The sequence below is a fragment of the Amphiura filiformis genome, chromosome 8 (genome assembly GCF_039555335.1).
Source record: "Amphiura filiformis chromosome 8, Afil_fr2py, whole genome shotgun sequence".
Classification (NCBI taxonomy): Eukaryota; Metazoa; Echinodermata; class Ophiuroidea; order Amphilepidida; family Amphiuridae; genus Amphiura; species Amphiura filiformis.
The window spans coordinates 32666654-32683263 of NC_092635.1; the positions used below are offsets into that span (position 1 = coordinate 32666654).

The window sequence follows — 16610 nt, forward strand, 5'->3', positions numbered from 1 at the left end:
TTCCAGAGTCACTAGCAAGCAAAACATTGGTGTTCCAAAGTTGTCTAGGTGCACCCATTATTTTACTTAAATTGACTTGACTCTTATAGAATCCAAAAGATGAACCAAAAGACATAGATTAAGATAGAAACACCTGCCAATCTGTGAGATACCGGTTTAGTATTGACCAGTTTGGTATTTGCAAATATCCTTTGCGAATAGTCCCAAATTCTTGTAACCATTTAGTCCATTTTCAATGTGATCGCTTTGAAAATCCATTGTCTTCAACACCCACACATGGTTTTTGTATAATTGCATTGGATGGCGAGCATGTGTGGTAGTTGCAAAGTGGGGACTGAGGGAGTCAGGCATATGTAATTGGTGTGTACACATTTGATGATTGAATGACATTGAAACACATCACATTAAGTAATTACCCCTAATTATAAGATGATGACTAAAAATTTTAAATTAGAAATAGCAAAAAGAAATCCAATTTTATTCTGCAATTTTTAATGTCTCATTTGTCTCAATAGCCCAAAATTTGTTGCCATGGTGACCCTTTGAATGAAAAGATGCAGATTTAAAAGTTGCTCCTTTAAATGCATTGAAAATGTGGCTTTTGTTGCTACAGTGTCTGATCATCACTGGTCACTTTGGGTGGGTCATCCTAGATCAGCCATATAGAGAATGTAATGGAACACGGACTTCAGTAGCTTTTTAATGCAACTTTTGAATTTGCATCTTTTTTCAGTCAAAAAGTCACCATGGCTACCAATTTTGAGCAATAAAGACAAATCATTATCAAAATTTGCAAAAGCTAAATTGGGTTTCTTTTTACTATATTTGAGTTTTTTGGCCCCCACACATATGTGGGGCTTATGTTATCATCCAGATGGTTGTCTGCCTGGTTGTTTGTTTGGCTGCCTGTCTGGGTGGAGGAGTAGCTCATTGTAGCCGAACTTTCTAGAAATATTTGAGCCAAGTTCCTTTACATGTATCACATGATTGTATTTTGACTAATAAGTAATTCACTCTATCATTAATCTACCGATTATTCTGCAGATGACTATAATGGAATATAATCCATCATTCCTAAGTAAATTTTCTGACCAATTTATATCAATCATATTTCAAACGTTTAAAAATGGAAAATATTGAATTCATATAAGGACATGGTTCCATTTTGATATGAAACATAAAAGGGCAAGGCTTTCATCATTTATCATGCTTGGAATTCAAATTTTAATTGGGAATCAATGCTTCATTCTATATGACAGCCTACTTAGTTATACCACGTGAATCCATTATACCTAAACTAGGTTGACATTATCATTTTGTCAATAGGTTCGACATTGTCAATAGTGTAATGGAATTGATAGGCCTAGCCTTTGTGCCAGTAAATGTCAGCCCTGTGATGTAAAGTTCAGATGGTACAGTCGGTGAGACTCTCTTTGAAATTTTCCACAGGATTTTTTTCCACAAGAAAATTCTTCCTTATAAAACATTACTTTATTTGAACATTTTTTCCATACTTCCATTTTCATTGCCTGCCCAGTAGCAATAAGCGATGTCAGTATAAAACCATGCCTTTTATGTGCATATCAATTTTTCTGATATCCAAAAATAGCACTAGAAGGCAAATGCTATAGAAATATGAAAGAAACAGAGTCCATTGAAGAGGAAAAAATGTGACTAGCGAACATGACTATGTATGATTAGCTAGTCAATATAGGGAGGAATGAACATTTTACTTTGTAGTTCACATAAGCCTATGAGGCAGTTGAGAGACGCCATTTGTAGGACATTGTAAAGCCTATAGCTGTAAGCCAGACAAGTTCAGAGGCAAAAGTCAATTTTTCATGTTTTTAGTGATTTATGCATCTTATCTGAAGGGTGCATTAATATTGATAACACTCTTTGTGGTTGCACAGCATTAAAGAGATGCGTGGATGTGACACAAAAAACAGAGAATGGTTTCAAAATGAGGTGCTATCACTTATGATTGGAATTGTGCTACATATTTGAAATAAGGCTAAATGTGGGACTTGCACGATGCTATTTTTGCCTCTTTGATATGTAACACATTGTCCATGTGTTGCAGATAGTGCAAACTATTCTTTTTTGCATTCTAAATTGCATTGAGTATAGACAGCAATTTGCTTCAAGCTTTAGAAAGATCGGACCAGCTTAATTTTTTTGACCCCAGTGCAACCTTAGCATCGACCTTAGATCTTATTTGTCACATGACTCCTCAATTTCTTGAATGTCCTGTACGCAGAACCCTGAAGAGAAAAGGATTCTAAAAAATTGATGAACCCAACATCCGTTCTTTCTGGCTTTTCCAGAACCCATTTCAGGTCTAAAATGGTTCTTTCTAACCTTTCCAGAACACTTTTCTGTTCTTTCAAGAACCATGTTAGGTTCCACATACATGGCAGATCAAGAATTGTTTAGGTTCTATTTTTTCAACAGTTTTTTAAGAGTGTAGGTGGTATAATTAATTTGCTAAGTAGTCTTTTAAATTAATTATAAGAAAATGAGTTGTTTTGCTATCATTCAGACAAACTTTGCCAAAAAACTATGAAATAGATATACGATCTAAAGAAGCTCATTTCAATAATTCATGTAACTAAAAGCTAAAAACCCACATAAATCCTTGTACTAATGAGGTTTATTGTATTGAAAACTCTATGTGTTGTTTGATTAAATGATCCTGGCAAAACACTCAAAGACATTTTTATGTCTAAGACCATTTACATAATGGTTTATCTTTCTGCTTTTTGCTTTCAACAAAAACCTAGAAATGAATTTTAATACTTTGAGAGTAGCAGTGACAAACACTCCTTCATGTTTTTGTGATAATCTCTTGCATAATTGAAGTCAAGTAATAGCTTGTGTTAAAAGGCATGGTGGGCTGTGTGTGGATTTAAAGGTGAAGGGCTTACATGGAAGATTCAAACCAAAAACATTAAGAGAACAGCCGTAGAAAATTATATCGGGGAGAATCCGTTAATCAATTCTCGCGCACAAACAAAGTTGTGTGAATCAAACTTGATTCTGGTGAACTTTTTATGTTACACAGCAAATATTGGGGGGGGGGGAATTAAATGATTCTCGCAAACAACTATTTGTTACAAGAATTTGATGCTCGTACCATGCAACAATATTCTAACCTTTGGAAAAGTATCTTTTTTGTTGTTTGGTTATCAGTGGCGTAACTAGGGGTTGTAGCGTCCAGGCCAAGGATACATAATGGTGCCCCCATTCTTGAAACAATTACGTGTGGAGTGCGCGAAAATACCACTAAGTAAGTTTGGTTATAATGAAGTTCAGTAAATTTTGGTCTTTAATTGATCTTTTAAATGAGTATTTGTGCTGAAATGCATGCAAAACATGCAAAATTTTTGAGTTTCATCACTTGGAGGAGGTGCAGAATTAGTGCAGAATTGGTAAATTTGGTACTCCCTAAAGGTGGCGCCCAGGGCACGTGCCCCTGCCCTCCCCCAACCGTCGCTACGCCACAGTTGGTTATTATGTTGTTTGCTTGTTTTAAACCCACACCCTACTGGGGAGGTTTGGTAAGATCTTCCTAATTGTTTTCCTGGTGGAGCCCACTGATATTTATTTACCTTTAACAAAATTGTTTTAGGGAGAGTGTGTTGATGCAGTGGTTGTTCCCTCGCCGTGCACCACTGAGGTCCCAGGTACAAGCCCCGGCTGTACCCAAGGACTGTATGTGCACTTGCTTTATCCCTGTCCATGCTTGCTCTCACAGGTTTTCTCCAGGATCCTCTGCTTCCTACTGTTTTCAAAATTACCCAAATCAAGGTGCATTTTTGGACTCCAAAATAACATATTCGTAATGTGTGATGTCTCTGAAAAAGGCTTGATTGGAAAGATGAAAAATGATCGGTCAAAATGGAGTTATGTGTTTTCCAGTGCAGTACCAATAAATAAATAAATATTATATAGGCTGATTGGACAAAATATCTTGGCTGTACTCTTGCAAAAAACAAAAACAAGTTGGTCTGCAATTTATATTTATTCTATCAATTTAATTCCAAAACATTCTTTTTAATCAAACTCACAAGGTAAAAAAACAACAGCAACATAAATGCAAAATAATACAACAAGAAATATTATTGAACATAAATCTAATATTGAACCGAGGAACTGAATGTAGGTCCATCGTTTTGTAATACTAGCAATATCATATAGCGCTCATAAAAACCACATCATAAAATATTGATAACGTGATATGAAGGCAAATCCCTATAAAATCTTATTCCTCAACAATTTGTACGAGAATATCATATACCCATTAAGCAGAAACCGCCGGTCATAGATATGGCATCTTATTTTGTAGTTCTAGAACAGTTGAGAGCTCTTACACAATTCATAAGCTTCTGTCGATTGTTTTGCCAGGCGAGGTGACGTGCATTCTCAAATTACCAAGGGTTCTTTGAAGCTTTATTTTAGGCTATTTATACATATCGGAATAATATCAATACCTGAAGACAGCTGGTATCAGAGACTAATTATATCGTTTGGTCATGAAGGAAAAAACTATCATGACCATAAACAGATCAGCGATAATTGTATGCATGATATTCATGTCTGGTAGCTTTATCATCCTATGGTCAATTTATTTTGCTAATGAAAGCTATGCATGATGACATACTCTATATGCCTTGTCAACATATAAGGATATACAGATCACGTAAATGTAAATGCAAATGCATTTTTGTGGCTTTTTGCGGATTTCTAAAGACTAGGAGCTAACTTTAATGGGACATGTTTGAAAATGTATTTTGTTGTGCATATATTTTAACTCTCTTCACGCGGGTGTCGACTGCAGACGACAAAGTTTCAAAAAAATTTTTAAATTCAAAAATTTCAGTAATGTAAATTTTCATGAACACATTTGGAAAAAGAATGAAAAATGCATTAAAATGAGTAGCAACAAGCCTAGTTTTGGTCCAGTAGTTCTTCAGATAGCCCTTGATATTTTGAGAAAATATTTCAAAACTTCAACTTTTTTCGTTGAAGCACATGGCTAGCACGCATATTATTTTGATAGATATTGCAGCTCATGCTCAAAACATCCATTTTTATGCACATAATAAAATAGTACTATTCAAATATGTGTAAATAACACTTTACTTCCCAAAATTGCTTTAGCAACATGATTTTACTGATATTAATTCTTGAATTACTGAAAAAGTAAATTGGCCAATTTCTCTGTGCGCAGGAGCTGTGAGGCATTCTCTTATCTTAAAATTTTATGATGGGATGTGAGCGTGTCATTTAGTTCTGTAAATTCAACTGGATAATGCTAATTGTTGTCAAGTTCTTTTCATAATGCACATTCGTGAAGTGCTAATAGACCAACATGTTAAAGTAACATCTGACCTGGTCATAATTCCCTTTTAAATAGTTGTGTTCACATTTTGAGTTACACCCAGCGTAAACTGATGCTAACATTGATCAAAATTCCACAAATATTTTCCCTACTCCTACCGCGTGTCCACACCTAGCCTACTCCTAGCACTACGCCGACTAGTTCCACCAAGCATTCACTTCTGGTCGGCGTAAACATGGCTACCACTTCCGGTGTTAGTGACGTTTATCAACCACGTGATATGTAATTTCTTAATTCTGACCAACAAAAGGTCAAACTTACTCCGGGTGCCAGGCGTAATCTGCATTCACATTGCAACTTACGCCTGGCGGAGGTTACACCCAGCTCGCTACTCCTGACTTTTGTCAGGAGTAAATCGTCGCACGTACGCCTGGCGGAACTTACGTTGACCATCGTTCACACTGCCACTACTCTGGCAGCGCCTACCGCTACTCCTAGCAACTTGCGCCGACCAAGTTCCGCCGGGCGTACGTCCGACAATGTGAACATGACTAATGAAAGCTTTGAGTAAAGCTAACATTAGGTGACATTTGACACTGGATGAACACTCCAATACATCAATAATTTTGTCCAGATTAAGTGGTTCAACTCTTTTACGTCATTACTTATTTGTGACATGGATTTGATTGGTTTGAATTTATTTCGTATGATTCAAACTTGAAAAGTAGATTATAAAGATGCACAAGAGTGCGATATTCCTTCAAATATGAAGAAAAATTTATAAAATGGTTAAAGGTATTTTGGGATGATCCAATAGAACCATCAGTGTAGCAATGTTTTTAATCATGTTAATTGGGGACAGTAACATTCCATCGCATTATGCCTGTTTATCAATATTCAAATTGGACTAAAATACATTGATCAATATTTCTATTTTGACTAAGCAGCTTATTTTATGGTGATCCTTAATTTTACTATCTAGTCCCAGGTGCTCATAATTGTCATTTTCATTTGAAATTATTAACGAAAGGTAAACAGACATTGATGCGAACTCGAACATGAGAGCAAATACGCAAATATTCGTGAAATTGGTAAATGAAACCATTTAAGTGAACTAAACGAGCCGTGAAAGTATGTTTAATTGACGTCTACTCATGGTAAAATGCCCTTTAACATTGGCAGGTTTCTGACATGTTCTGTCTCTGTCGATGCAACATTCGCAAATTGTAACAGCATTGAATGATGTGTTCTGTAATAAGCAAAACATATCCGGGGAAAAATACCACCATGTGCCAAGGAATACGATTTAATCGTCCTCTATGATATACCGTTGTGATGTACATGGTAAGTAAGTTGTATAATTAACAATGCTTATGTAGTTAACTATTAACATTTTGACAGGATGAAGTTCTAACAAGTTAATTGTGAATAGTGCTTAATTCATGTTTTGATTAATGTAGTCGATAAACATGTCGTGGAGTTTTCCCCTGGGTACATTGATTGATGCTGGGAGCTACACTATAATGATAGGAAAATATTGTTGTTTCACACTGTGACTAAAGGCTGATTAAGATTGAGGATACTGAATTTTGTACAGTACACCGATTTAATGACATCAAAAATGTTAAATGAGTGGGTCAACTGATAGAGGAGGTTTACACCCCCAGAGTCAGAAGATCCAAAGTTAACCCATTTCCAAACAAAGTGCCTTTTGGAGAACCATTTTGGTATAAAACAATCCTTTCTCATGATTATATTCATCATCATTGTTATGAAAAGAAAAGAACATTTTTAATTCAAGTATTTGAATGATTTTGATAAACTTGACAACAAAAGATATAGCGAGCCACCTGACACGCTACAGACAAAAGACGTGTGAAAGATGTAATAACAAAATGTGGTAATCACTATAAAAACCATTTTAATTCAAATTAAAATGTGTGCTGTTGTGCCATCTGTTGATAAATGGATGCTATTGTGTGTGTGTGCTCATTTTCAGACTAGTAATCTGTTTATAATTGAAAGGTTCCTACTCTCTATCAAACAACACATTTTTAAAAACATTAGCAAAAGCTGCTTGAAAACCCTTAAAAGGGCACTTCATGATCCACAGCCTCATCCTCCACTTTTCTCAAAAAAAGTTGAGATTTTTATAACACTGGAAACCTCTGGCTACATAATGTTTATGTACCAAATATTTCTTGCAGATTAATTCGTTTAGCACAAATATCGTTAAATTTGAATTTCGTTCTGGTATACCAGAACGAAATTACAACAGTGGCCTATGGAGCAGTGTACTATACATAATCATGCATAACTCGCAAACGCAAGCAAAATCGTAATCAACTGACATTTTGGGAATAAGCTTTTTTCGTGGATATCTACTGAAAAATGTCATAAAAAGAGGATGCTAGGATCACAAAATCATCCTTTAAATGCTGGGTTATATAAAGGGTATCTATCCCTTCAATTTATTTATTGTTTGTCAATGTCGGGTTTTGTCTGGCATTTTGCTGAATGTTCTAAATAAATATAAATAAATATAAAACTTTTTAATACCGTTCAAAAACTGACAACTTGCTGCAAAACATTCTAACATGTTATTTAGGTGTTGACAACGTATTTTGCAAAAATGTTTGTTAAAAGTATTTTGCTATAGAGGTTGTGCATATGACGTATCATATTGTAAATATGGCGGACTACTCAAATGCATTCAACAAAAGCATGATTACAATCTACTGCGCAGTTGTCTCACACACATAACAAATGCACTACGATCAAATAGGTTGATGACAACATTTGATTGAATGGACTGCACTGCGCCATGATTACGGTGAAGGATGTCGGTTCAAATCCTTTGTTTGGAGCCAATCAATAATTTCACGCACAACCTCTATAACATTTTGACAACATTATAGCAATGTTGTTTTTTCCAATAAAATTTTCATTTTCATGACCTTTATCTGATCCAACATTTAATGTTAAAAAAATGTTTTTATAAGAACCAAAAAAACATTTTAAAAACATTTTTGTATTTGCTGGTCTTTTGTGATGCATTTTCAAAACTATTTTCCCATTTATTAAGTTCAGAATTCTTAAAGCAAATCCAATTTTGATGTTACATACCTCGATCAATGACAGTTTCGTGCTAACACTTAGCACTTTCTCAAATTGAATGACCAATCCCTGCACCTCGACGGCTGCTACCTGCTGGAGCTGACGTTGGTGGCGCTGTTGGTTTTAGGACTTGGTCATATATGTGCGGAAGAAAGTAGTTCCTTCGTCTCTGTTGAGTGTTTTGGCCCCCTCTTCCTTATCCAAATGGCTTCTTTGATAAATCTCTTCTTTCTGTTCTCTGTCTTTGATTTCTGATTTGTCCCATCCAATAACATGATTTTCCTCAGAGACATGGTCAGTTATTGCTGATTTATTATCCTCCCCGGTAATGGAGGCCTGTCTCTGAGAACGGGTGAAGGCTTTCTTGGAAGCTTTTTCAGCTTCTGTTTTATGTTCTTTGAGTCTGGTGCCGAAAAGTCTGGATGTTTCACCTATATAGGACTTGTCACAATTGAGACAAGGAATTTCGTACATGCAGTCTGATGTTTGGGTAACTTCCCGTTTGTCTTTTGGATGGACCAAGAAATTTCTAAGTGTCTGATGTGGTTTAAAGGCGGTTCGGATGCCATGTTTGTTGAACACACGCCGTACACGTTGGGTTGGTTATTTTCCCATTTGAAGGGTCGTCTAATTCTAATTTTCAGAGGGTATTTACAAAAAGAGTGGAACAGCCTTAACTACCCAACCTCAAATTAAATATATGAAAATAGCACAACAGATTTGATCACATAATCAAATTATCTATTGCGGTGTTGCAATTTAATTCATTTAACATTGCAACCAATTATGTCTGAATGTTACTTTTCCGTTTCAAATGTATTTCAACTTTAACATTTCAAAACATAACTCTAGCTCACAGCATTCTACTAAGCAATCATACTTACAAATTTGGGCTGGTATTCTATTTAAAATCCACTCTCCCTTATGAAAGACATAAACCTTAATCTCCCACACAGGAAGGGGTGTAGATTTCAAATGGAACTACCCATTCAGGTAACCCTTTTTGAATTTCACACACCCTGTGTGGGAGATTAAGGTCATGTCTTCCATAGGGGGTGTATGGATTTCAACTGGAATAGCCCAATATGAAAATGAAAATGCTGTATCAGAGTAATATTTGTGACTTTCGTTTTTTGGGGGGTAGTGTTGACATAAAATATATTGGCTATTCCAGAAAAAAATTACCCTCCCTCAGAAAGAATTCCCGTGAAATTAATTGGAAGTTGTAGTATAAAACTGATATAGTTTAGAGGTCAGTCACCCACTTTTGCACAGTATTTTGTGGGGCCTGAGAGCACATCAGAAATGCCAACTTGCATTCTGAATACGAGGAATGTCCTGATGATATCAAAATTCAAATATATATATATTTTGAAATTCGCAATGTAATACAAATTTTATGACAAATTAGTAACAAATTATATTTTTGACATTTAACAGCCCTCAAAGTAAACATAATAAATCCTTAAGTGTATGTAGCTGATGAACATTTTGACTTTTTGTATTAAAGATAAATATTTTTTTCCCTAAAATTTATAACCTCGCAATATTTAGTACTTTCCGGTAGATAATAATATCATCACAAGAATCAGATAACCAGAGCTTCCATCTATCATAACCATCAACCATTAGTCCATGCTCTCATTAATCAAAGCTGGATGCTAAATGAGCATGCAAATTACTTGACCTGTACATTATGTTACACCTATATATAGATGGCGCAACGTAACTTTTGATGGATGAAGCGTATGATCTGTCATGAAAAAGCATTAAAATTGACACTTTTTTATGCAGTAGTAAAACCTTGATTCTAATGAAAGGGGACTATATTGAATATTGCATTACCTTCAAATTTTATTAATGAAACACAGACCAAATTTTGAGAAATATGGTTGCCTTGTCCTAGATTATTGCACCATTTGCCCACACATTTGTCCACCATTTTTGTGTTCATTTAACAATATGTGTAAATACATTGGTATATTATACATAAATAGATCTGTAATGCACATGCTTTCTGATTGGCAGAATATTCCTAAATAAATAAATATGGCTAGTCAACAAATAAAGTAGATACACTATCTTAGTATCCATGCATGATAATTCAATATGGCCGACTTCACATGTGACATATTTCTCTCTATAAATTTGTTAGATACCCAAGAATCTGGTAAGAATTTTCTGCTGAAAGTTTTCTGGAAAATACATATTTGTTTATTTAGAATATAAATCAAGAACAGAAAAAGAAGTTCAGCTCTTTTTTTAACATTTTCCACCCTATTTGACTTATGTTTGTTTCATTTCAAATCAATATTTTTTTTTTTTTTTCTGCACGTCTTTGGGGTTAATATCAGAAACATAGAAGTAGTATTTTTGTCACATGCAGACTGGGCATTATGATCTTGCAATTGCTAGCCTCTATTTTCAGTGCATTGATATTTTTCAACCATATATAACTTGGCTACCCATCCCTTCAGAATAGGTTGTTGATATGTCTGGGTCTTCTCCTTGAAAATAATAATAGTCATGATAGAGTAATAAGGGTGTATCTTCAAAAGGGTGTATCTTCAAAAAGCTGCTATGTGTTATTCAAACTTGGTTTCCTTCTATCAGAGGACATGTTAAGGGTATAGCGGTTCTTGAGATACATCCTAGCGCGATTCAGTCATATTTCAAATAATGTCAAATGTCACCGACTCCAAAGTTGAACATCTGACTAATTTTTCAAATTCAGCCATATGTACAATTTGAAAGACTAATATGAAGCGCATATTGCACATACATTTTTCTAGTACTTACAATGCAATATATACACAATGTATAAGCTTGAGGACAGATGCAAGCCCATGCATAGACAAGTAAGCTTATTTCATCAGTAGAGGCCAATTCTATTACAGGGGAGCGCATTGGTGTCAACAACGAATCGCTCAAGTGCAAAGAGATACCGTCTGTGATCAAAGTCAAGGATATCTGCTTGTTACATAAGCTAGAAATTTTCCCTACGATATTTGAAATAAAATTAGGGAGAAAATATATGCGGGCAAAATTGTCTTTTTCAACAAAAGCGAAAGATTTGTGTTTTGTTTGCCAAAACTAAAGAAATTTGAAGCCAGTTAATATTGTCAAGCAATCTGACGTTATAAATAGGCAAGGATGTGTAAATACCCTATCCGAGGCATTTTGTAAGAGCAGACGTTGGAAAACATACAAATACACAATTTGCTTGTAGAAATATTTGTGTTGGAAACATCCTGCAAATGATCATTCATAAGGCTAACCAGCAAACATCAGTGGTGTAGCGGGACAAAACTGGCCAGCATTTTCACTGTGCATTCCTATTTCAGATTTATACATTAGAATACAAGTTTTTCATGTGTATATATGTGACACGATCAAGGGAAATGAGTCGGATGTCGCTAATATTGATTTTGAGATATTGTCAAAGAAAGTGTTAAAATTCTTTTGGTTTATATTGTTTTCAGCGATTGATAAATTGTCATAACTTCACAAAGGAAAGTCGTATCAACATGGGGTTTTCAGTTTCTGAAAGCTATAAATCTCCTCTTTAGAAACATGTGTAAAACTTATTTTCGACCAGGGGCGACATGTGACTCATTCCCCTTGATCATGTCACATAGGCCTATTAGTAAAGGTAGAATCTGGTTGCGGACCAGTGAGACATATTACAATTTTTCCCTCCTTGTTAATGTTGCCTGCATAATATGCTACTGGTTGACATACGCAGTTGTTAACAGCAGAAGGTTGACATTACTTGGCACCTTTGGGAGCCTATATTGAACCAGTAAATCCATTGGCAGTTTCCTATAATGGGGTGTTTAGAGGATATCACTGACTACATGCATCCCTATTTGGTTAATTACAGAGCAAATAAGCCGGCAATCTCCTGCAATAGATCAAAATAACAGCCACTAAACTGGGTCAGGGGCCATGAGTACAGAGCCTAGGCTGGGGAGATGACGTGATTACAAGAATGATGGGTTTAATTAGACAGGCTTCCAGTGGTCAAGGAAACTGACCATCCATTACAGTAGTGACCATCCAAAGTAGCGTGAAGAATTGTCTTATCTATGGTTGGGTATGTGACAGTTCATCTCATGGTAAAACAAATCTTGAAAATGATGCTCTTTTGTGAGACATCACAAAAACATGTTGGGTTGTTGTGAGGATAGTTTCTATTCTCACAACCTTTTTCCTTTTGCTGTAAAGTGAAGTTTAAATTTAAGATTCTGCAACATGAGAAGAAACTATAACACTAAGCGTAAGCCATAATTCATTGGCTAGCTACACTATAATTTATAGTCTAGCTATATTACATCCTTTAGTATTATGCATATAATGTAAAATATAATTCATGTACTTGTTGTAAGATCACAACTTCTAATAGACATCAAAAAGTTTTACCTTTCACAAAGTAAATAAATAACCTATCAGCAGGTCCCTAGATTATCAATACACTCAGTACACTTCACAGAATTCAAACCTAGATAGCATACTTCTTGTGCATACATTCATATATATCAATATTACCATAAAATTTAACCTAATCATTCACATCTCATAATTCAAAAATATATACAAAATATTTTGAAAAATTGCAATAGCCACACTTTAAATTTGACACAAATTGCACAGAGTTGTGTACAAACATGCCTAGTATTGCATGAATGGCTTTTGAGATAATTGTTTTGTTAAAGAAGAAATGTCAAAATTATGTTTCTTACATAGCAACTTTAATAAACATTGAGTTTATAGTGATAAAGAAGCTACTTGAATCCTACGTGTTTGATAACAATGATACTGATTATTCACAAGATACTGTGGGGGTATTCACAGTGAACACTAAAACCCAGACCATTTTGGACTTGCAAAGTACACTTTTGGGACTGTCTACATGGTGCAAATTTCACACAGTAACAGCGTTGCTCTTTATGAGAACAGTGCGAATATATACCCATTATGAGAAGCTGTTAAAGTTGTTTTTGAAGAGCATTGAGAGCATGGCGCAATGGAGAGCGTGGGGTAATGGTTAGGGTACTTGCCTTTTGTGCATGAGGTCCCGGGTTCAATTCCCGGTGGTGGCGATTTGCTGGGATATTGATTTGGGGAAAAAAGGTCTGAAATTAATTGGCAACCTTTTTATTTCAGACTTCTGCTCTCCCCATGGTTCATTTAGAATTGGGTAAATGAATTATGAAAGTACTCCGCCCTTCGGAGGGGATGTTAAGCGGTCGGTCCCGTGTGTAGAGAGCTATACCTGTACATGCATCTTGCAGCCATTTTAGGGTGTTAAAGAGTAGGGTGTTAACCCCTGACTGTTCCCAACCAGTCCCGGTATTCAAATGGACCCCAATGGAAATAAGCTTCAATAGAGGCTTTCTTGGGTTATCCAGGGTTGTCAAAACCCGAACAAATCAAATAAAAAAAATAAAACATTGCATTTAACAGTTCATTTCAAAACACAGTGCAGAATCATGGTGTACCTATTCTGAAGCAATGCGAACCATGGAAGCACACCTTAACCACCTGAGCACTACCTGCCGATCTAACATTGCCTCTGATTGGTCAATTACATGATATTTTCACTTCAATCACCAATCAGAATGGAGCTTTGCAAACAATTCACCCCAATTTTTTTGCGTGGTGAAATTATTCTATCAATAATGCTGATTGGGCTAATCAATAATAAAACTTCTTTTTGGCCAATCGGCAGGTAGTTAATGCAGATTGATGCAGATTTTTTCTCCCGTATATATTAGCTCATTGATACAGATTATTCACAAACCATGGTGATATGAAGACAGCTTGAATTAAACTGTGTTAACGAATTCACACAGTGTGCTTGTCTCGGGGGATTTAATTTCAAAATAATAATAGCGTGGTTCTATTATCAAATCAAAACAAGTCTTTCAAACTGTAATAAACAAGCTGACAATCATATTTTGAGCTATTTTTTTACTATTCAATGTGGTATTACTGTACAGGTAGAAGGACAATTCCATATAAACAAACTAGTGTATGAATCGGATGTTTCATCTGTTTTGATACACATGTCTAAGTAATGAAGTAGCTATCTTCAGTAGATAACATTTAGCAATATTTTGTATATAAGAATGTATTCAATAGTTTATGAAATGGTATTTACTGTAGTTAATTGACATGAAATTATTAGATGCCATCTACTATATTAGATGCTATCTACTGTAGATAGCATTTAATTGACATGAAATTGTTAGATACCATCTACTCTATTAGATGCTATCTACTGTAGATAGCATTTAATTGACATGAAATTATTAGATACCATTTACTGTATTGGATGCTATCTACTGTAGATAGCATTTAATTGACATGAAATTACTAGATACCATCTACTGTATTAGATGCTATCTACTGTAGATAGCATTTTTAATTGACATGAAATTATTAGATACCATTTACTGTATTAGATGCTATCTACTGTAGATAGCATTTTTAATTGACATGAAATTATTAGATGCCATCTACTGCATTAGGTGCTATCTACTGTAGATAGTATTTAATTGACATGAAATTATTAGATACCATTAACTGTATTGGATGCTATCTACTGTAGATAGCATGTAACTGACATGAAATTATTAGATACCATTTACTGTATTGGATGCTATCTACTGTAGATAGCATTTAATTGACATGAAATTATTAGATGCCATCTACTCTATTAGATGCTATCTACTGTAGATAGCATTTAATTGACATGAAATTATTAGATACCATCTACTGCATAAGATGCTATCTACTGTAGATAGCATTTAATTGACATGAAATTATTAGATACCATCTACTGTATTAGATGCTATCTACTGTAGATAGCATTTAATTGACATAAAATTATTAGATGCCATCTACTGTATTAGATGCTATCTACTGTAGATAGCATTTAATTGACATAAAATTATTAGATACCATCTACTGCATTGGATGCTATCTACTGTAGATAGCATTTAATTGACATGAAATTATTAGATACCATCTACTGCATAAGATGCTATCTACTGTAGATAGCATTTAATTGACATAAAATTATTAGATACCATCTACTGCATAAGATGCTATCTACTGTAGATAGCATTTTTAATTGACATGAAATTATTAGATACCATCTACTGCATAAGATGCTATCTACTGTAGATAGCATTTAATTGACATGAAATTATTAGATACCATCTACTGCATAAGATGCTATCTACTGTAGATAGCATTTAATTGACATAAAATTATTAGATGCCATCTACTGTATTAGATGCTATCTACTGTAGATAGCATTTAATTGACATAAAATTATTAGATGCCATCTACTGTATTAGATGCTATCTACTGTAGATAGCATTTAATTGACATGAAATTATTAGATACCATTTACTGTATTAGTTGCTATCTACTGTAGATAACATTTAATTGACATGAAATTATTAGATGCCATCTACTGCATAAGATGCTATCTACTGTAGATAGCATTTAATTGACATGAAATTATTAGATACCATCTACTGCATAAGATGCTATCTACTGTAGATAGCATTTAATTGACATAAAATTATTAGATGCCATCTACTGCATAAGATGCTATCTACTGTAGATAGCATTTAATTGACATGAAATTATCAGAAATTATTAGATACCATTTACTGTATTGGATGCTATCTACTGTAGATAACATTTAATTGACATGAAATTATTAGATACCATCTACTGCATTGGATGCTATCTACTGTAGATAGCATTTAATTGACATGAAATTATTAGATACCATCTACTGCATAAGATGCTATCTACTGTAGATAGCATTTAATTGACATAAAATTATTAGATACCATCTACTGCATAAGATGCTATCTACTGTAGATAGCATTTAATTGACATAAAATTATTAGATACCATCTACTGCATAAGATGCTATCTACTGTAGATAGCATTTAATTGACATGAAATTATTAGATGCCATCTACTGCATAAGATGCTATCTACTGTAGATAGCATTTAATTGACATAAAATTATTAGATACCATCTACTGCATAAGATGCTATCTACTGTAGATAGCATTTAATTGACATAAAATTATTAGATACCATCTACTGCATAAGATGC

The 16610-nt window shown here is 34.5% G+C and overlaps 1 protein-coding gene across 2 annotated transcripts in view; it reads left to right on the forward strand.

The window, feature by feature from the left end:
• The window catches only part of LOC140158965 (protein unc-13 homolog B-like), a 144519-nt gene that overhangs the window by 99097 nt on the left and 28812 nt on the right, over positions 1 to 16610 (forward strand). The gene's annotated exons all lie outside the window — the stretch shown is intronic.